The sequence below is a fragment of the Heptranchias perlo genome, chromosome 20 (assembly GCF_035084215.1).
Source record: "Heptranchias perlo isolate sHepPer1 chromosome 20, sHepPer1.hap1, whole genome shotgun sequence".
Taxonomy (NCBI): domain Eukaryota; kingdom Metazoa; phylum Chordata; class Chondrichthyes; order Hexanchiformes; family Hexanchidae; genus Heptranchias; species Heptranchias perlo.
In genome coordinates this window covers 29,122,379-29,145,204 of record NC_090344.1, presented here as the reverse complement: position 1 = coordinate 29,145,204, position 22,826 = coordinate 29,122,379, and the positions used below count along the sequence as shown (strand labels likewise).

General features: G+C 45.5%; 1 non-coding gene across 1 annotated transcript; it reads left to right on the top strand.

Annotated features, from left to right (window-relative positions):
- Window positions 1-8,294: 8,294 nt before the first annotated feature.
- trnay-gua (transfer RNA tyrosine (anticodon GUA)) lies at window positions 8,295-8,388 on the top strand. Its single transcript has 2 exons — window positions 8,295-8,331; window positions 8,353-8,388. It is a non-coding gene; the product is annotated as a tRNA-Tyr (tRNA).
- Window positions 8,389-22,826: the final 14,438 nt, after the last annotated feature.

Here is a 22,826-nt window from a genome sequence, read left to right as displayed (position 1 = left end):
TGTGAGAGAGTGATTGTGAGAGAGTGAATGTGAGAGGGTGAATGTGAGAGAGTGAATGTGAGAGAGTGAATGTGAGAGGGTGAATGTGAGAGAGTGAATGTGAGAGAGTGAATGTGAGAGGGTGAATGTGAGAGAATGAATGTGAGAGAGTGAATGTGAGAGGGTGAATGTGAGAGAGCGAATGTGAGAGAGTGAATGTGAGAGAGTGAATGTGAGAGAGTGAATGTGAGAGAATGAATGTGAGAGAGTGAATGTGAGAGGGTGAATGTGAGAGGGTGAATGTGAGAGAGTGATTGTGAGAGAGTGAATGTGAGAGAGTGAATGTGAGAGAGTGAATGTGAGAGGGTGAATGTGAGAGGGTGAATGTGAGAGAGTGAATGTGAGAGAGTGAATGTGAGAGAGTGAATGTGAGAGGGTGAATGTGAGAGAATGAATGTGAGAGTGAATGTGAGAGAGTGAATGTGAGAGAGTGATTGTGAGAGAGTGAATGTGAGAGGGTGAATGTGAGAGAGTGAATGTGAGAGAGTGAATGTGAGAGGGTGAATGTGAGAGAGTGAATGTGAGAGAGTGAATGTGAGAGGGTGAATGTGAGAGAATGAATGTGAGAGAGCGAATGTGAGAGGGTGAATGTGAGAGGGTGAATGTGAGAGGGCGAATGTGAGAGAGTAAATGTGGGAGAGTGAATGTGAGAGGGTGAATGTGAGAGAGTGAATGTGAGAGAATGAATGTGAGAGAGTGAATGTGAGAGAGTGAATGTGAGAGAGTGAATGTGAGAGGGCGAATGTGAGAGAGAGAATGTGAGAGAGTGAATGTGAGAGAGTGAATGTGAGAGAGTGAATGTGAGAGAGTGAATGTGAGAGAATGAATGTGAGAGGGTGAATGTGAGAGAGTGAATGTGAGAGAGTGAATGTGAGAGAGTGAATGTGAGAGAGTGAATGTGAGAGGGTGAATGTGAGAGAGTGAATGTGAGAGGGTGAATGTGAGAGAGTGAATGTGAGAGAGTGAATGTGAGAGGGTGAATGTGAGAGAGTGAATGTGAGAGAGTGAATGTGAGAGAGTCAATGTGAGAGAGTGAATGTGAGAGAGTGAATGTGAGAGAGTGAATGTGAGAGAGTGAATGTGAGAGAGTGAATGTGAGGACAGCAGTGGGCTCGGTGTGGAGAATGAAGTGGGGCAGGTGGAGCATGTTTCAGTGGGGCAGCAGTGATCATAATCTCATTAGGTTTAGAATATTTACGGAAAAGGACAAGGAACAAACAAATGTGAAAAGGCTTAACTGGAGGAGGGCTAATTCCAGTGAGTTAAAAAGGGATCTTGTCCAGGTGGATTGGAATCAAAAATTGGCAACAAAACAGTAATTGAACAATGGGAGGCCTTGAAGGAGGAGTTGGTTCGGGTACAGAGCAGACAGATCCCCACGGGGGAGAAAGGAAGGGCATCCAAAGCTAGAGCTCTCTGGATGACTAAAGAGATAGAGATTAAAATGAAACAGAAAAAGGAGGCTTATGACGAATGTAAGGTTCATAATATCGTGGTGAACCAGGCTGAATAAAGAAAGTACAGAGGAGATCTAAAAAAGGGAATAAGAGGTGCAAAGAGAGAGTATGAGAATAGATTGGCGGTTAACATAAAAGGGAATCCAAAAGTCTTTTATAAACATACAAACAGGAAATGGGTAGTGAAAGGAAGGGTGGGGTCGATTAGGGAAAAAAAAGATATCTTTTTGTGGAGGCAGAGGGCATGGCTGAGGCACTAAATGAGTACTTTACATCCGTCTTCACCAGAGAAGAGGATTCTGCCATTGTAGCAGTTAAGGAGGAGGTTGTCGTGATACTGGAGACGATAAAAATAGATAAAGAGGAGGTACTTAAAATATTGGTAGTGCTCAAAGTAAAAAAGTCTTTCGGTCCAGATGGGATGCCTCCTAGATTATTGAGGGAAGTAAGGGTGTAGATAGAGGAGGCTCTGACCACAATCTTCCAATCCTCCTTGGATATGGGAGTGGTGTCTGAGGAATGGAGGATTGCAAGTGTTACACCCCTGTTCAAAAATGTGGGAGAGGGATAAACCCGGCAATTACAGGCCAGTCAGCCTAACGTCGGTGGTGGGAAACTTCTAGAGACCAGAATCCGGGACAAAATTAATTCTCACTTGGAAGAACGTGAGTTAATAAATGAGAGCTAATATAGATTTGGTAAAAGTAAAATCATGTCTGACTGATTTGATTGAGTTCTTCAATGAAATAACGGAGAGGGTGATGAGGGTAGTGACTCGATGTTGTGTACATGGACATTTAAAAGGCGATTGGTAAAGTATCACCGAATGGACCTGTTGGTAAAATTGAAGCCCATGGCAGCATGGATACAAAATTGGCGGAGAGACAGAATGCAGAGAGCAGTGGTGAACCGTTGTTTTACAGACTGGAAGGAAGTATGCAGTGGTGTTCCGCAGGGATTGGTATTAGGACCATGACTCTTTTTGATATGTATTGATGACCGAGATGTGTAACAAATGGGGTGCCACAAGGATCAGTGCTTGAGCCTCAGCTATTTACAATATATATCAATGACTTAGATGATGGGACCGAATGTAAAGTATCCAAGTTTGCTGATGATATAAAGCTAGATGGGAAAGTAAGCTGTGAGGAGGGCACAAAGAGTCTGCAAAGGGATATAGACAGGTTAAGTGAGTGGGCAAGAAGGTGGCAGATAGAGTATAATGTGGGGAAATGTGAGGTTATTCACTTTGGTAGGAAGAATAGAAAAACAGAATATTGTTTAAACAGTGAGAAACTATTAAATGTTGGTGTTCAGAGAGATTTGGGTGTCCTCGTACAAGAAACACCGAAAGATAACATGCAGGTACAGCAAGCAATTCGCAAGGCAACTGGAATGTTGGAATTTATTGCAAGGGGGTTGGAGTAGAAGAATAAGGAAGTCTTGTTGCAATTGTACACGGCTTTGGTGAGACCACACCTGGAGTACTGTGTACTGTTGTGCTCTCCTTATCTAAGGAAGGATATACTTGCCTTGGAGCCGGTGCAGCGAAGGTTCACTAGATTGATTCCTGGGATGAGAGGGTTGTCCAATGAGGAGAGATTGAGTAAAATGGGCTAATTCATTCTCTCTGGAGTTTGGAAGAATGAAACGTGATTTCATTGAAACTTATAAGATTCGGAGAGGGCTTGAGAGGGTAGATACTGAGAGGATGTTTCCCCTGGCTGGAGAGTGCAGAACTCGGGGCATAGTCTCAGGATAAGATGTTGGCAATTTAGGACTGAGAAGAGGAGGAATTTCTTCACTCAGAGGGTTGTAAATCTTTGGAATTCTCTACCTCAGAGGGCTGTGAATGCTCAGTCGTTGAGTTTATGCAAGGCTGAGATCGATAGATTTTTGGACTCGAAGGGAATCAAGGGATATGGGGATCGGGCAGTAAAGTGGAGTTGAGGTCGAAGATCAGCCTTGATCTTATTGAATGGCAGAGCAGGCTCAAGGGGGCGTACGGCCTACTCCTGCTCCTATTCCTTATGTTCTTATGAACCGTCACATTTTCTTCCTCATTTACAGACTCTCCCTGACATTCAACATTTCTCCTTCATTTACAAGCAATTCCTTACCGATCACCATTTCTCCTTCATTCACAGATGCTCCCTGACCTTCACCATTTCTCTTTCATTTCCAGATGCTCCCTGACCAATCCATGTTTCTCCTTCATTTACAGACGATTCCTAACCAATCATCGTTTCTCCTTCATTTACAGACGCGCCCTAACCTATCTCCATTTTATAGATGCTCGCTGACCGATCACCATTTCTCCTTCATCGAGAGACGCTCCCTGACCGATCACCATTTCTACTTCATCCACAGACACTCCCCGACCGATCACCATTTCTCATTCAGTTACAGAGGCTTCCCGACCGATCACCATTTCTTCTTTATTTAAGACGCTCCCTGAACGATTACCATCATTTACTGACACTCCCTGACCGATCACCATTTCTCCTTCATTTACAGACGCTCCCTGACCGATCACCATTTCTCCTTCATTTACAGACGCTCCCTGACCGATCACCATTTCTCCTTCATTTACAGACGCTCCCTGACCGATCACCATTTCTCCTTCATTTACAGACGCTCCCTGACCGATCACCATTTCTCCTTCATTTACAGACGCTCCCTGACCGATCACCATTTCTCCTTCATTTACAGACGCTCCCTGACCGATCACCATTTCTCCTTCATTTACAGACGCTCCCTGACCGATCACCATTTCTCCTTCATTTACAGACGCTCCCTGATTCGATGAGTCACGAGGTTTGACGCTGACTCTGCGCATGCTCGGAGGCCGCGGGCCGTGTGTTGAGTTTCGGGTCTGATCTAAACCGGAGCCCCCGGAGTGTAGAGAGAGAGAGGAGAATGTTCACTGTTTGATATTCGGGCCCGGGGCCGCACTCGGGGTTTGTGAAGCCCCCGCCCCCTCCCCCGGGGTTTATTAACCCGCTCCCCCCGCCCATCTCTCACCTGTTGCGGACACGATCTCGGCCTCACTCCCCGCCCGCCGCGCATGCTCAGCTCACACTGCCCGGGTGATTGACGGGAACTCCGGACCAATAGGAAGAGCGGAGAGGGACTGGAGGACCGAGCGGGCGGTTGGTCCTCCAACCAATGGGAGTGTGTGAGGGGCGGGACTTGCGGCACCGAGTGGGCGGGGCTGAGCCCGGATCTCCCTCATTGGCTGAAACTCTGCCTCATTTTGAAAGCTGATTGGTGTGAAACTCTTGGGGAAAACTGGCCCTTTGTGTTGTGGCGAAAAACCGATGGAACCGAGTGGGTGGAGCAAAGATTTCAACATTGGGAATGAAATGGATTAATTCAGGACAGACAGCAGGGATTATTGGAGGGAATAACACAGTGTGGGGATAAAATGCAATGGAGGTTGTGAAGATGGATTGTTAAAAAGTGTTTGAGAAGATGCCGGACAGGAGGCTTGTTGATCAGATTAAAGCTCACGGTATTAAAGGGAGTGGGTCAGTGTGGATGGGAAGTTGGAGAAAGGGCAGAGTGGTGGTTAATGGATGTTTTTCAGACTGTGGGGATGTAAACAGTGGTTTCCCCCAGGGGCAGTGTTGGGACCATTGCTCTTCTCAATGCAGAGAAATGACCTGGGCTTGGGAACAAGGGCAGAAGATCAACATTTCCTGACAACATCAACATAGGGAGCATTGAGAACTGTGAAGAGGAATGTTAGCAACTTCAGTGTGGCATCGGAACATAAGGAACAGGAGTAGGCCATTCAGCCCCTCGAGCCTGTTCCACCATTCAGTGAGATGGGTGTCAGTGACTGTGGGGTTGGATTATATCAGACAGGAGGATGTTGGTATCAGTGACTGTGGAGTTGGTTTTAATCAGTTCGGAGGAGATTTGTGTCAGTGCCTGTGGTGTTTTTTTTATCAGACTGGAGGTGATTGGTGTCAATGACTGGGTTCATGAACTGGAATTAGCCATTCAGCCCCTGAAGCCTACTCCGCCATTCAATTGGATCAGGACTAATCTGTATCACAACTCCATTTACTTGACTTTGCTCCATATCCCTTGCAACCCTCACACAACACAAATCTATCAATCTCAATATTGAAAATTTCAATCGAGCCCCAGCATCCACAGCCTCTCAGGGAAGTGAGTTTGTAATTTCCACTATCGTTTGTGTGAAAAATTGCCACCTTATTTTGCTCTTAAATGACCTCGCTCTAATTTTAAGATTATCAAGAAGGTGGCAGATGGAGTACAATGTGGGGAAATGTGGAAATTATTCACTTTGGTAGGAAGAATAGAAAAGCAGAATATTTTTTAAAAGGTGAGAGTCTAAGAAATGTTGGTGTTCAGAGGGATTTGTGTGTCCTTGTACACAGAGCACAGAAAGTTAACATGCAGGTACAGCAAACAATTAGGAAAGCAAATAATATGTTGGCCTTTATTTTAAGTGGGTTGGAGAATAAGAGTAAGGAAGTCTTGCTGCAATTATATAGGGCTTTGGTGAGACCACACCTGGAGTACTGTGTACAGTTTTGGTCTCCTTACCCGAGCAAGGATATACTTGCCTCAGAGGGGGTACAACAAAGGTTCACTAGATTGATTCCTGGGATGAGAGGGTTGTTGTATGCGGAGACATTAAGTAGAATGGCCCTATATTCTCTGGAGTTTAGAAGAATGCGAGATGATCTCATTGAAACATCTAACATTCTTAGAGGGCTTGACAGGGTCGATGCTGAGAGGCTGTTTCCCCTGGCTGGAAAGTCTAGAATGAGGGGGCATAGTCTCAGGATAAGTGATCGGCCATTTAGGACTGAGATGAGGAAAAATTTCTTTAATCAGAGGGTTGTGAATCCTTAGAATTCTCAACACCAGAGGGCTGTGGATGCTCAGTCATTGAGTATATTCAAGAATGAGATCAAGAGATTTTTGTACACCAAGGGAATCAAGGAATCAGGCAGGAAAGTGGAGTTAAGATAGAAGATCAGCCATGTACTTACTGAATGGCAGAGCAGGCTTGAGGGGCCGTATGGCCCACTCCTGCTCCTATTTCTTGTGCCCTCTTGTTCTGGATTCCCCCTCCAGAAGAAATCATTTCTCTGTATCTACCTTATTAAATTCCTTTATTATTTTAAACATCTCGATGAGATCACATCTCAATGTTTTAAACTCATTGGAATAAAAACCAAGCTCATGCAACCAGTCCTCATAATTTAATCCTTTTAACCCCGGCATCATTCTGGTGAATCTGCACTGTATCTTTCCCAAGGCCGATTGATCTCTCTCTCGGTTCGGTGCCCAGTTCTCCAGGTGGGGTCTGACCAAGGTTCTTTACAACTGAAGCATAACTTCTGTATTCCAACCCCACTCAAGATAAAGATCAACATTCAATTAGACTTGTTGATTATTGTCAAGATTTGTGAGGTATTTGCAAAGGATTCGAGGGGATCTTCGAGTTGGGATTTTTCTTTATTCTGTCCACTCAAGGAGTGTGATAACAGACTTACTACTTTGAATTTAGTGCTGGATTATTGAGCCGTGATGTGTTTATTGTTTGTATTTTGTTAAATACATTTGCTGAGTGGATTTAAATTTAAGACGAGATTTCCAGGCCTGATGCTCTATTCACACATCGAAGGTGAGAGAGATGCTGTGGGACACACGATAAGTCCAGTAGCTGAAAGTGATTCACAGACTGGGTTTTGTGTTTAGTGATCCCGGGTACATTACTGATACCTTCCCTGGATCCCAAGGCTGGGAGAGGCACTCAGGAAGGACCGGGGAACTGGGACTTGGCCATGAGAGTAATTGAAGGTATGAGAACTGAAATAATTTACAGTGAGAAAGGAGAAAAGACATAATAATCGGTAATTAGGACATCAATTAGTCTCTTATCTTGAATACAGCAAGTAATTGAACCTTTCCGTTTGAAACAAAATTGATTTATTTGACATTTATCCAGAATATTGAATTTCAGCCCAGTTACAGCGGTTATTAACATCATCAGAAACAAATCCCAACTGCCAGAATGAAGTTCTGCTGCTGAAACCCTCATCCGTGCCTTTGTTTATCTCTAGACTCGACTATTCCAATGCTCTCCAGGCCCGGCCTTCCACTTTACACCCTCCCTAAACTTGAACCCACAATCTCCAGATCAATAATCAGTCACATTATTCATTGTGTCACTGGCCCAGGCTGTGGAGAACACGGAGCAGCTCACACTCCCACAGCACTGCGGTATGAGCAGGTCCCGAGTCAGCCTCAGTCATGAGCACTGGAATCCACAAGTCCGGGTGTGTCAAAGGTGTACGGTGAACAATCACCAAAGTGAAACATTTTTGCCGCTTCCCTTCGATACCTCAGCTGGTAGCGCGACAAGACTGTCGTGGAAAATAAGACAAAGTCATTCTTACGTCATTTGTTCAATTCCTGCTCGAAGGAGTACGTGTGCTTTTGCAATAAGCAGCAATTAGTTCAAGGTCACTCTCTTAACTTTACACACAACTTACAGACTAACATGTTACCATGAAGGCACAGGACGCCTATTTTCTTTTCTCAAGCCTTAAAACTTTCTGTGTCTGCCCAAACAAGGCTGTTTTGCCTCTGCTCACCAGCAGAGAGTGCTTTTGAGCAGCAATACTTCAAAACACTCAGCTCTCGCTTTCAGGCAAAATAAGTCTTCGATCAGCACTGGACTCCACGAGTCTGAACATGTCAACAGGCGCACGGTGAACAATCACCAAAGACAGTCCTTTCTATCGCTTCCCTTCGATAGCTCAGCTGGTAGCGCGGAGGACTGTAGTGAATTAACCAAAGTAAAGTCATCCTTAGGTCGCTGGTTCAATTCCGGCTCGAAGGAGTGAGTGTGCTTTTGGAATAAGCAGCAATTACCTCATGGTCGCTCTCTGAACTTTACAGGCAGCTCACAGATTAACATGTTGCCACTGAGTCACAGGACACCACTTTTCCTTTCTCAAAACCTTAAAGCTTTCTGTGTCTGCCCGAGCAAGGCTGTTTCACTCGAGCATTTCCCTCTGCTCACCAGCAGGGAGTGCCTTTGAGTAGCAACACTTCAAATCGCCCTCAATTTCAGGCAAAAAGATCTTCGATCAGTCAGTCAGTCAGGGCTCACGCTGCTCCCTCAAGCTCGGGCGGCTGTTGCTTTCCGGTGACCTCGTCTTCCTTCCGCAGGCTCGGGATCTTCTCAGCATCATTCAGGATTACTGTGGCTTCCCGTTCTGCTGTTCCTCACTTGCTGATGCTCGACACCGCCGATTGGAGCAAAGTATTTCATATATTCAAGGAGCGGCAACCCAAGGCAAGATTTCTCTGCTGGTCGTGGAGCAGCTTGGAGGCGAGTGCGAGGCGGGAACTGTGAAGGGCGATTTACAAACAGCAAACGAGGAATTAGCTCAACTGGTAGATCGCTCACTTGGCATGTGAGAAGTAGTGGGATCGTTGATTATATTCTCCACTCACCGTTTGTCTTGGTGCAATTATACAGAAACAAGAGTGTTGTCAGCGATTCCATAGCCCATGAACTTCCTAAACTTCACTGTTTGTTTGGGTACAGAGAGGTCAAGGGGCAGAAAATCTTTTGATGGGCTGCAGTAAGCAAAAGCTCTTGATTTTGCTCTGCAGCAAAGATGGAAAGATGAGGTGAGAGATGGAAAAAAAGCTTCGTAATCCCTGATGCCTTCTCTGAAGATTGAATTCAGGACCCTCAGATTATGACAATGATGCACTGCTTGCTGGCACTGAGAAGGCACTTATGGAGCCAGGCAGCACCACCAAGTTGGACAGCTTGCAAGGTATTGAAAGCCATAAAATAATGCACAGTTTGCAAAAGAAATGCGAGCCAAGTCAGAGTTGAACCTATAGTGGTCGGATCCGTAATCAGATGCGTTATCCTTTGCACCACCAGCCCCTGTTATAACGAGGGAGTAGCAGTGGGAGGCAGTGAGCATGGCGGAGGTACTAAATAAACACTTTGCATCTGTCTTCATCAAGGAAGAAGATGCTGCCAGAATGTCAGTGAAGGAAGATGTCGTTGAGATACTGGATTGGCTAAAAATTCATAAAGAGGAGGTACTTGAAAGGCTGGCTGAACTTAAAGTAGAAACGTCACCTGGTCCGGATGGGATGCATCCTCGGTTGCTGAGGGAAGTAACGGTGGAAATTGCAGAGGTACTGGCCATAATCTTCCAAACATCCCTCGGTATGGGGGTGATGCCAGAGGACTGGAGAATTGCAAATGTTACACCCTTGTTCAAGAAAGGGTGAAATATAAAACCCAGCAACTACAGACCAGTCAATTTAACCTCGGTAGTGGGGAAAGTTCTCGCAACGATAATCCGGGGCACAATTGGCAGTCACTTGGACAAGGATTAGGGAAAGCCAGCACGGATTTGTTAAAGGCAAATCGTGTTTAACTAACTTGATACAGTTTTTTGATAAGGTAACAGAGAGGATTCGATGAGGACAATTCGGTTGATGTGGTGTGTATAGACTTTCAAAAGGCGTTTGATAAAGTGCCGCATGATAGGCTTGTCATCAAGATTCAAGCCCATGGAATAAAAGGGGCAGTAGCAGCATTGATACAGAATTGGCTGAATAACATGAAGCAGAGAGTAGTGGTGAATGACTGATTTTCGGAATGGAGGGAGGTGGGCAGTGGTGTTCCCCAGGGGTCGGTGCTGGGACCACTGCTTTTCTTGATATATATTAATGACTTGGACCTGGGTATACAGGGCACAATTTCCAAACTTGCAGATGACACAAATCTTGAAAGTGCAGTGAACAGTGAGGATAATAAACTGTGAGGAGGAGAGCGATTTACTTCAAGAGGTTCCCAATTCGATTCAGAAATGCAGTGGATCCGTGACTCTAACACAGGCGGACACCCTAAATGGGAAGATATGGAGGAAAAATTAGGATAAATTGGATGGTGGCCGGGTATGAGACGGGATATTAAAGATCTTGTGGCGGGATGTGTGATTGGTGCTCGATCTGACCCTGTAAGGAAACACAAACGGGCGGCTCGGATGTGACAACCACCCTCGGGTCCATGGGATCGGATACAGATTGATTAGACAGGGCCCTGACCGACTACCTCACCCGGTCACCAATATCTCCTGGTTGGGGGAGATCCATTCTTAAGGCTCTTCCCACCCGCAATCAGATGGCTGAAATTACCGCTACTAAACTTGTTTATGATGTCTTTACTCAGTGGGGAATTCCTCGGATAGTGGATTCTGATAATGGATCCTCATTTTTCGGGGCTGTGGTAAAAGGTATCCTGGAAATACTCGAGATTGATCAGAAGTTCCATATTACTTATCACCCCAAGCAGCAGAACAAGTGGAAGGTATGAATGGCCCCATCAAAAAGGAATTGATCAAATCTCTGAATCGGACCTGTTCCAATTGGGACTTGGTACTTCCCCTTGTCTTGATGCGGATCCGTGCTAGGATGTGCAAATCTACAGGGTTTGCACGAAGCACGGGCCGTCCAATGCAATTCTGGAAGAATCTTCTTCCTCCATTTGCCCCTGATGATCAGACACAGGTCTTGTATCAGAAGTGGATGCAACGCTTTAAAGAGCATCTCCTCGCTGTACAAGTGAGTGTGGGAGCTACTGACGAAACTAACCTTGTCCGTCGGATTGTACGGTGTGATGATAGGTCAGATATTTCTGAAATGGAGCTTGGACAGAAGGTTATGGTCCTGAATGACAAGGCCTTTGGTACATTTTGGTTCCACAAAATGGAAAGGTCGGTTTACAGTCGTTGACAGACTGGGTCCCTCTTTATATCCTGTCAACATGGGGTAATTGGGCGTCTCATGGAAGCATGTAACGCAAATTAAAACGTTTGGAATACAGAAGGGGAAATGAGGGGAAAAAAACAGCATTAAGATTCTTTAGCCTATGGCAGAAGTTCTTTTGTTTTCAGTGTCCTGTCTCTGTAGGAAGTCGGTGTGATGCTGTCTTTTTATAAAAGCCGGTGTCAATGTTTCGATGTTATTGGCTGTCGCTACATTTTTCCCTCATGATTAAATCATAGAATCATAGAATCATAGAATCATAGAAGTTACAACATGGAAACAGGCCCTTCGGCCCAACATGTCCATGTCGCCCAGTTTATACCACTAAGCTAGTCCCAATTGCCTGCACTTGGCCCATATCCCTCGATACCCATCTTCCCCATGTAACTGTCCAAATGCTTTTTAAAAGACAAAATTGTACCCGCCTCTACTACTGCCTCTGGCAGCTCGTTCCAGACACTCACCACCCTTTGAGTGAAAAAATTGCCCCTCTGGATCCTTTTGTATCTCTCCCCTCTCACCTTAAATCTGTGCCCCCTCGTTATAGACTCCCCTACCTTTGGGAAAAGATTTTGACTATCGACCTTATCTATGCCCCTCATTATTTTATAGACTTCTATAAGATCACCCCTTAACCTCCTACTCTCCAGGGAATAAAGTCCCAGTCTGTCTAACCTCTCCCTGTAAGTCAAACCATCAAGTCCCGGTAGCATCCTAGTAAATCTTTTCTGCACTCTTTCTAGTTTAATAATATCCTTTCTATAATAGGGTGACCAGAACTGTACACAGTACTCCAAGTGTGGCCTCACCAATGCCCTGTACAACTTCAACAAGACATCCCAACTCCTGCATTCAATGTTCTGACCAATGAAACCAAGCATGCTGAATGCCTTCTTCACCACCCTATCCACCTGTGACTCCACTTTCAAGGAGCTATGAATCTGTACTCCTAGATCTCTTTGTTCTATAACTCTCCCCAACGCCCTACCATTAACGTAGTAGGTCCTGGCCCGATTCGATCTACCAAAATGCATCACCTCACATTTATCTAAATTAAACTCCATCTGCCATTCATCGGCCCACTGGCCCAATTTATCAAGATCCCGTTGCAATCCTAGATAACCTTCTTCACTGTCCACAATGCCACCAATCTTGGTGTCGTCTGCAAACTTACTAACCATGCCTCCTAAATTCTCATCCAAATCATTAATATAAATAACAAATAACAGCGGACCCAGCACCGATCCCTGAGGCACACCGCTGGACACAGGCATCCAGTTTGAAAAACAACCCTCGACAACCACCCTCTGTCTTCTGTCGTCAAGCCAATTTTGTATCCAATTGGCTACCTCACCTTGGATCCCATGAGATTTAACCTTATGTAACAACCTACCATGCGGTACCTTGTCAAATGCTTTGCTGAAGTCCATGTAGACCACGTCTACTGCACAGCCCTCATCTATCTTCTTGGTTACCCCTTCAAAAAACTCAATCAAATTCGTGAGACATGATTTTCCTCTCACAAAACCATGCTGACTGTTCCTAATTAGTCCCTGCCTCTCCAAATGCCTGTAGATCCTGTCCCTCAGAATACCCTCTAACAACTTACCCACTACAGATGTCAGGCTCACTGGTCTGTAGTTCCCAGGCTTTTCCCTGCCGCCATTCTTAAACAAAGGCACAACATTTGCTACCCTCCAATCTTCAGGCACCTCACCTGTCGCGGTGGATGATTCAAATATCTCTGCTAGGGGACCCGCAATTTCCTCCCTAACCTCCCATAACGTCCTGGGATACATTTCATCAGGTCCCGGAGATTTATCTACCTTGATGCGCGTTAAGACTTCCAGCACCTCCCTCTCTGTAATATGTACACTCCTCAAGACATCACTATTTATTTCCCCAAGTTCCCTAACATCCATGCCTTTCTCAACCGTAAATACCGATGTGAAATATTCATTCAGGATCTCACCCATCTCTTGTGGTTCCGCACTTAGATGACCTTGTTGATCCTTAAGAGGCCCTACTCTCTCCCTAGTTACCCTTTTGCCCTTTATGTATTTGTAAAAAAGCAATGAGATAACAGGGCTCGTCCGCGATTTGAACCCGGGACCTCTCGCATATCCCATTCGAAAAACGCCCAAAGCGAGAAACATAACCCTAGACCAACGAGCCGATTAAAGGATCAACTGCTGTCTCTGTGATAACAAACTGGTGAAATCTTGTAGATTGCGCTGCAGCATTGTTTCACAGAGTAGACCATTTTAAAAGAAATCCGGATTTAGTTGTATTAGGACCCTTGTGCATCTTTTGCAGGCACAAAGACTGAAAAAGTGGAAATATTTTTTCTTTTTCATTTGGCAAAGTTTTAAAAGAAAAGTGTAATTGAAACCTGTGAGAAGCTGTGTGACACTGGTCAGTGATGTCTGGGTCCGTCTTCTTCCTGATAAGAAATTGACGCCTTCCACAAGCAGCCGTGTCTTTTTTTGGTTTCTGGTGTGTGCTTGACTCGGCTTAAATCTGAGCAACATTCAGGAGAAGGAGAAAATGTTGGAGTGAGCGATGAAAACTTTGTTTCTCCGACAGATGACCGATGATAAAGAATCTCCGATAGTTAATCCAGCCACGATCCAAGGACATGGAGAGAAAAAGGACCGTGGTCGAACTCTCTTGTCTGTGGTCTATTTTTGCTCATGGTGGGGACAATATTGTTGGTATCTGTTGGTACGCAAAAAGCTTTCATCTTTGAAACTTCTGTCTCTGTCCCATCGAGCCCTATTAAACATGGGGCTGACTGGGTGGAAGGAGTAAATGATCACTGTCGTTTTTTTTTATTCATTCACGGGATGTGGGCGTTGCTGGCAAGGCCGGCATTTATTGCCCATCCCTAATTGCCCTTGAGAAGGTCGTGGTGAGCTGCCTTCTTGAACCGCTGCATTCCGTGCGGTGACGGTTCTCCCACAGTGCTGTTAGGAAGGGAGTTCCAGGATTTTGACCCAGCGACGATGAAGGAATGGTGATATATTTCCAAGTCGGAATGGTGTGTGACTTGGAGGGGAACGTGCAGGTGGTGTTGTTCCCATGTGCCTGCTGCCCTTGTCCTTCTTGGTGGTAGAGGTCGCGGGTTTGGGAGGTGCTGTCGAAGAAGCCTTGGCGAGTTGCTACAGTGCATCCTGTAGATGGTACACAGTGGGGCTACGGGGCACTGCTGGTGAAGGGAGTGAATATTTAGGGTGGCGGATTGGGTGCCAATCAAGCGGACTGCTTTCTCCTGGATGGTGTCGAGCCTCTTGAGCGTTATTGGAGCTGCACTCATCCTGGCAAGTGGAGAGTATTCCATCACACTCCTGACTTGTTCCTTGTAGATGGTGGAAAGGCTTTGGGGAGTCAGGAGGTGAGTTACTCGCCGCAGAATACCCATCTTCTGACCTGCTCTTGTAGCCACAGTATTTATCTGGCTGATCCAGTTCAGTTTCTGGTCAATGGTGACCCCCAGGATGTTGATGGTGGGGGTTCGGCGATAGTAATGCCGTTAATATCAAGGGGAGATGGTTAGACTCTCTCTTGTTGGAGATGGTCATTGCCTGGCACTTGTCTGGCGTGAATGTTACTTGCAACTTATCTGCCCAAGCCTGGATGTTGTCCAGGTCTTGCTGCATGCGGGCATGAATTGCTTCATTATCTGAGAGGTTGCGAATGGAACTGGACACTGTGCAATCATCAGCGAACATCCCCATTTCTGACCTTATGATGGAGGGAAGGTCATTGATGAAGCAGCTGAAGATGGTTGGGCCGAGGACACTGGCCTGAGGAACTCCTGAAGCAATGTCCTAGGGCTGAGATGATTGACCCCCAACAACCACTACCATATTCCTTTGTGTTAGGTATGCCTCCAGCCACTGGAGAGTTTTCTCCCTAATTCCCATTAACTTCAATTTTACAAGGGCTCCTTTGTGCCACACTTGGTCAAATGCTGCCTTGATGTCAAGGGCAGACACTCTCACCTCACCTCTGGAATTCAACTATTTTGTCTGTCTATGTTTGGATCAAGGCTGTAATGAGGTCTGGAGCAGAGTAGCCCTGGCGGAACACAAACTGAGCATCGGTGAGCAGGTAATTGGTGAGTAAGTGATGCTTGAAAGCACTGTCGATGACACTTTCCATCACTTTGCTGATGATTGAGAGTGGACTAATGGAGCGGCAATTGGCCAGATTGGATTTGTTCTGCTTTTTGTGCACAGGATAAACTAGTTAATTTTCCACATTGTCGGGTAGATTCCAGTGATGCAGCGGTACTGTAACAGTTTGGATAGATGCGCGGCTAGTTCTGGAGCACAAGTCTTCAGCACTGCAGCCGGGATGTTGTCGGGGCCCATAGCCTTTTCTGCATCCAGTGCACTCAGCCGTTTCCTGATATCACGTGGAGTGAATCTAATTGGTTGAAGATAGGCTTCTGTGAAGGTGGGGCGACTCCGCAATTCTGGCTGTCGATGGTTGCAAACACTTCAACCGTGTCTTTTGCACTCACATGCTGGTCTCTGCAATCATTGAGGATGGGGATGTTTACAGAGCATCCTCCCCACACTTAGTTGCTCAATTGTCCACCACCATTCACGACTGGATGTGGCATCACTGCAGAGCTTTGATCTGATCCTTTGGTTCTGGAATCGCTTAGCTCTGTCCATAGCATGTTGCTTCCGCTGTTTAGCATGCATATAGTCCAGAATTGTAGCTTCACCAGGTTGGCACCTCGTTTTTAGGTACGACTGGTGCTGCTCCTGGCATGCTCTTCCACACTCCTCATTGAATCAGGGTTGATCACCTGGATTGTTGGTAATGGAAGAGTGAGGAATATGCCTGGCCATGAGGTTACAGATTGTGCTGGAATACAATTCTGCTGCTGCTGATGGCCCACAGCGCCTCATTGATGCCCAGTTTTGAGCTGCTGGATCTGTTCTGAATCTATCCCATTTAGCACGGTGGTAGTGCCACACAACACGTTGGATGGTGTCCTCAGTGCGAAGAAGGGACTTCATCTCCACGAGGACTGTGCGATGGTTTCTCCAACCAATACTGTCATGGACAGCTGCATTTGCGACAGGTAGATTGGTGAGGACGAGGTCAAGTAAGTTTTTCCCTCGTGTTGGTTCGCTCACCACCTGCCGCAGGTCCAGTCTGGCAGCTATGTCCTTTAGGACTCGTCCAGCTCGGTCAGTAGTGGTGCTACCGAGACACTCTTGGTGATGGACATTGAAGTCCCCCACCCAGAGTACATTCTGTGCCCTTGCTACCCTCAGTGCTTCCTCCAAGTGGTGTTCAACATAGAGGAGGACTGATTCATCAGCTGAGGGAGGGCGGTAGGTGGTATTCAGCAGGAGGTTTCCTTGAATGAAGGCGAAATGGTGATAGGTCAGGGAGTTTCTGGAAATGAAGGAGAAATGGTGATCGACCAGGGAGAATCTGTAAATGAAGCAAAAGTGGTGATAAGGAAGGGAGAGTCTGTAAATGAAGGTGAAATGGTGACGGGTCAGGGAGCGTCCGTAAATGAAAGAGGTATGATGATCGATCAGGGAGTGTCTGTAAATGAAGGAGAAATGGTGATTGGTAAGGAATCGTCTGTAAATGAAGAAGAAATGGTGAATGTCAGGGCGAGTCTGTAAATGAGGAAGAAAATGTGACGGCTCATAAGAAAATAAGGAATAGGAGCAGGAATCCGCCATAAGCCCCATTGAGCCTGCGCAGCCTTTCAATGAGATCAAGGCTGATCTTTGACCTCAACTCCACTTTACTGCCCAATCTCCATATCCCTTGATTCCCTTAGAGTCCAAAAATCTATCAATTTCAGCCTTGCATATACTCAACGACTGTGCATCCACAGCCCTCTGAGGTAGAGAATTCCAAAGATTTACAACCCTCTCAGTGGTGAAATTCCTCCTCATCTCAGTCTTAAATGGCCGACCACTTATCCTGAGACAATGCTCCTTCTTCTACACTCTCCAGCCAGGGGAAACATCCTCTCAATATCTACCCTCTCAAGCCCTCTCAGAATCTTACAAGTTTCAATGAGATCACCTCTCATTCTTCGAACCATAGAAAAGATACATTACAGAAGGGGGCCATTCGGCCCATCGTGTCCAAACTGGCGCGAAGAACAACCAGGTGCCCATTCTAATCCAACCTTCCAGTACCCGGTCCGTAGCCCTGCAGCTTACAGCACTTTAGGTGCAGGTCCAGGTACTTTTTAAAAGAGTTGAGGGTCCCTGCCTCCACCACCAATTCGGGCAACAAATTCCATACACCCAACAGCCTCTGGGTAAAAAAGTTTTTCCTCATGTCCCCTCCAATCCTTCCGCCAATCAGCTTAAATTTATGTCCTCCAGTTCTTGAACTCTCTGCCAGGGGAAACAAGTACTTCCTGTCTACTCTATCTGGGCCCATCATAATTTTGAACACGTCAATCAAGTCACCACTCAGCTTCATCTGCTCCAAGGAAAACAACTCCAACCTATCCAATCTCTCCTCGTAGCTGTAATTTTCAAGCCCCTGCATCATTCTTGTAAATCTTCTCTGCACTCTCTTCAGACCAATTAAGTCCTTCCTGTAATATGGTGACCAGAACTGTGCACAATACTCCAGCTGTGGCCTTACCAGCGTTTTATACAGTTCCATCATTACATCCCTGCTATTGTTTTCTTTACCTCGGCAAATAACGGAGAGCATTCCGGATGCCTTCTTCACAACCTTATCTACCTGTACTACCACCTTCAGGGACCTGTGCACATGCACCCCATTGTCTCTCACTTCCTCCACCCCTCTCAATATATTCCCGTTTACTGCAGATTCCCTTTTACTGTTTGCCCTCCCTAAGTGCATTGCCTCACACTTCACCGAGTTGAACTCCATTTGCCACTTGTCTGCCCACTCCACCAACCCATTGATATATTCTTGGAGTCCACAGCTACCCTCTTCACTATCAATTACACAGCCAATTTTTGTGTGATCTGCAAATTTGCCAAACATGCCCCCAACATTCAAGTCCAAATCATTAATGTCGTCCACAAAGAGCAAGGGACCAAACACTGAGCCCTATGGAACACCACTGGAAACAGATTGCCATTCGCAAAGACATCCATCAACTTTTAACTTTTGTTTCCTGTTACTGAGCAAATTTTTGATCTAATTCGCCACATTTCCCTGTATCCGATGGGCTTTTACCTTTCTGACCAGTCTGCCATGTGGGACCTTGTCAAATGCCTTACTAAAATCCGTGCAGAAAACATCCACTGCACTACTCTCATCAATCCTCGTCACTTCCTCAAAGAATTTAAACAGATTTGGAAGGCATGACCTTCCCGAAACAAATCCATGCTGATTATCCCTTATTAAACCATGCCTTTCCAAGTGACAGTTTATCCTATCTCTCAGTATTGATTCTAATAGTTTGCCCACCACCGAGGGAAGACTGACCGGCCTATAATTGTTCGCCCTTTCCCTTGTACCCTTTTTAAAAAATGGTCGTATGTTTGCAGTCTTCCAGTCCTCCGGTACCTCCCCTGTATCTCGTGAGTATTGGAAAATGATCCTCAGAGCGTCCGCTATTTCCTTCCTGGCTTCCTTCAATAGCCTCGGAAACAATCCATTCGGCCCTGGTGACTTATCAACTTTCAAGGATTCCAGTCCCTCAGGTACTTCCTCTCTTCTTATGTTTACCTTATCCAATATTTCACACCTCTCCTCTTTAACTAGTACATCCGGATCATTCTGTTCTTTGGGAAAACTGAGACAAAATATTAATTTAAAACCCTACCCACATCCTCTGCATCTACACACAAGTTACCCTTATCATCCCTGATAGGTCCCACCTTTTCCTGAGCTATCCTCTTGTTCTTAAAGTACTGATAAAATATCTAACATTCTTCTAAACTCCAGAGAGTATAAGCCAATTCTATTCAATCTCTCCTCATAGGACAACCGTCTCATCCCAGGAATCAATCTAGTTTCATATACCCTTCCTTAGATAAGGAGAGACCAACTGTACACAGTACTCCAGGTGTGGTCTCACCAAAGCCCTGTACAATTGCAACAAGACTTCCTTATTCTTCTACTCCAACCCCCTTGCAATAAATTCCAACATTCCATTTGCCTTCGAATTGCTTGCTGTACCTGCATGTTATCTTTCGGTGTTTCTTGTACGAGGACACCCAAATCTCTCCGAACACCAATATTTAATAGTTTCTCACCATTTAAAAAAATTTGTTTTTCTATTCTTCCTACCAAAGTGAATAACCTCACATTTCCCCACATAATACTCTATCTGTCACCTTCTTGCCCACTCATTTAACCTGTCTATATCCCTTTGTAGATTCTTTGTGTCCTCCTCACAGCTTACTTTCCCACCTAGCTTCATGTCATCAGCAAACTTGGATACATTGCCCTCGGTACCATCATCGAAATCATTGATTTCTATTGTAAATAGCTGAGTCCCAAGCACTGATCCTTGTGGCACCCCAGTAGTTACACCTCTCGATCATTCATATATATCAAAAGACTCATGGTCCTAATACCAACCCCTGTGGAACATCACTGTATACTTCCTTCCAGTCTGTAAAACAATGGTTCACCACTGATCTCCACATTCTGTCTCTCAGCCAATTTTGTATCCATGCTGCCATGGGCTTCAATTTTACCAACAGGTCCATTCGGTGGCACTTTACCAAACGCCTTTTAAATGTCCATGGACACAACATCGAGTGCACTACCCTCATCAACCCTCTCCGTTATTTCACTTAAAAACTCAGTCATATTAGTCAGATATAATTTTGCTTTCAACAAATCGATATTGACTGTCATTTATTAACCCACGTTCTTCCAAGTGAGAATTAATTTTCTCCCGGATTCTAGTCTCCAGAAGTTTCCCACCACCGACGTTAGGCTGACTGGTCTGTAATTGCTGGGTTTATCCCTCTCCCACATTTTTGAACAGGGGTGTGACACTTGCAATCCTCCAGTCCTCAGACACCACTCCCATATCCAAGGAGGATTGGAAGATTGTGGTCAGAGCCTCCGCTATCTACACCCTTACTTCCCTCAGTAATCTAGGAGGCATCCCATCTGGACCGAAATACTTTTTTACTTTGAGCACTGCCAATCGTGTACCTTCTCTTTATCTATTTTTACCGTCTCCAATATCACTACGACCTCCTCCTTTACTGCTACAATGGCAGAATCCTCTTCTCTGGTGAAGACGGATGTAAAATACTCATTTAGTGCCTCAGCCATGCCCTCTGCCTCCACAAGAAGATCTCCTTTTTTGTTCCTAATCCGACCCACCCTTCCTTTGACTCCCCTTTTACTGTTTGTATGTTTATGAAAGACTTTTGGATTCCCTTTTATGTTAACCACCAATCTATTCTCATACTCTCTCTTTGCACTTCTTATTCCCTTTTTTAGATCTCCTCTGTACTTTCTTTGTTCAGCCTGGTTCACGACTGTATTATGAACCTTACATTCGTCATAAGCCTCCATTTTCTGTTTCATTTTAATCTCTATCTCTTTCGTCATCCAGGGAGCTCTAGCTTTGGATGCCCTTCCTTTCTCCCCCGTGGGGATCTGTCTGCTCTGTACCTGAACCAACTCCTCCTTCAAGGCCTCCCATTGTTCAATTCCTGTTTTGTTGCCAATTTTTGATTCCAATCCACCTGGACAAGATCCATTTTTAACTCACTGGAACTAACCCTCCTCCAGTTAAGCATTTTCACATTTGTTTGTTCCTTGTCCTTTTCCATAACTATTCTAAACCTCATGAGATTATGATCACTGCTGCCCCACTGAAACATGCTCCACCTGCCCCACTTCATTCTCCACACCGAGCCCACTGCTGTCCTCATATTCAATCTCTCACATTCACTCTCTCACATTCACTGTCTCACATTCACACTCTCATATTCACTCTCTCACATTCACTCTCTCACATTCACTCTCTCACATTCACTCTCTCACATTCACTCTCTCATATTCACTCTCTCACATTCACTCTCTCACATTCACTCTCTCACATTCACTCTCACATGCACTCTCTCACGCCCTCCCAGAATCATTCTCTCACATTCACTCTCTCATATTCACTCTCTCACATTCACTCTCTCACATTCACTCTCACATTCACTCTCTCACATTCACTCTCACATTAACTCTCTCACATTCACTCTCACATTCACTCTCTCACATTCACTCTCACATTCACTCTCTCACATTCACTCTCTCACGCTCTGCACATTCACTCTCTCACGCTCTCTCACCCTATCACTCAGAGTTTAGGACCACTGAAAGATGATGCGATGGGTTTGGATTTCAGCACAGGGACGAGGGAGAGTGTGTGGGACGGGGATTTACAGCTTTGGGGGAACAAGAGAGGAAAGAATGTTCCATAGAAACTAGAATTGTCTGTTTTGAATTTCTATCCTGTATTTACAGTGATGACTTTTGTAAACTCCTTTTACAGGGTATGAGAAGGGGAGGATTTGCAGACAGGAAACTCAAACCAAAGATCACGTCAAGATCTGACAGAGTCACTCGATTCATCAGGACCTGAATATCATCGGCCTTTGAATGTGGAAGGAGAAACGTTTGTCTGTTCTGTCTCTGGGAGAAGATTTCAAACATCAGTGAGAGTGTTCCAGTGCACTGACTGTGGAAAGAGCTTTAACCAGTTACACAGCCTGAATAATCATCACACCATTCATAGCGGGGAGAAACCGTACACGTGTTGTGTGTGTGGATGAGGCTTCAACTGATCGTCCAACCCGGAGAGACACAAGGACACCCGCACCACGGAGAAAGCGTGGAAATGTGGGGACTGTGGGAATGGATTCAATTACCCGTCACAGCTGGAAATTCATCGACGCAGTCACACCGGGGAGAGGCCGTTCCCCTGCTCCGTGTGTGGGAAGGAATTCGCTCAGTCATACAGCCTCCTGATACACCAGCGAGTTCAGTCTGATAAGAAACCATTTAAATGTTCTGACTGTGAGAAGAGATTAAAAAGCAGAAACGATCTGCTGAGACACCAAAGCACTCACACTGGGGAGAGGCCGTTCATCTGCTCCGTGTGCAAGAAGAGATTTACTCGGTCATCCCACCTTCTGTCACACCACTGATTTCACAGTGGTGAGAGACCTTTAAATGTTTTGACTGTGAGAGGGCTTTAAAAGCACAAATGATCTGTTGAGACAGCAACGCACTCACACTGGGGAGAGAGTGTTTACCTGCTCCCTGTGTGGGAAGGGATTCACTAATTCATCCCACCTTCTGAGACGGGTTGCACCCAAGTAGAACCGGGACCAATATCCTCGCGGGGGCTTCTGCTCGTTCTGTTTAAACTAGTATGGCAGGGGGATGGGAACCAGAGGGCAGGTACAGATAGGACAAATTCAGACCAGGAAACGGGAAGTAGAAAAGCAGTTACTTATGTCG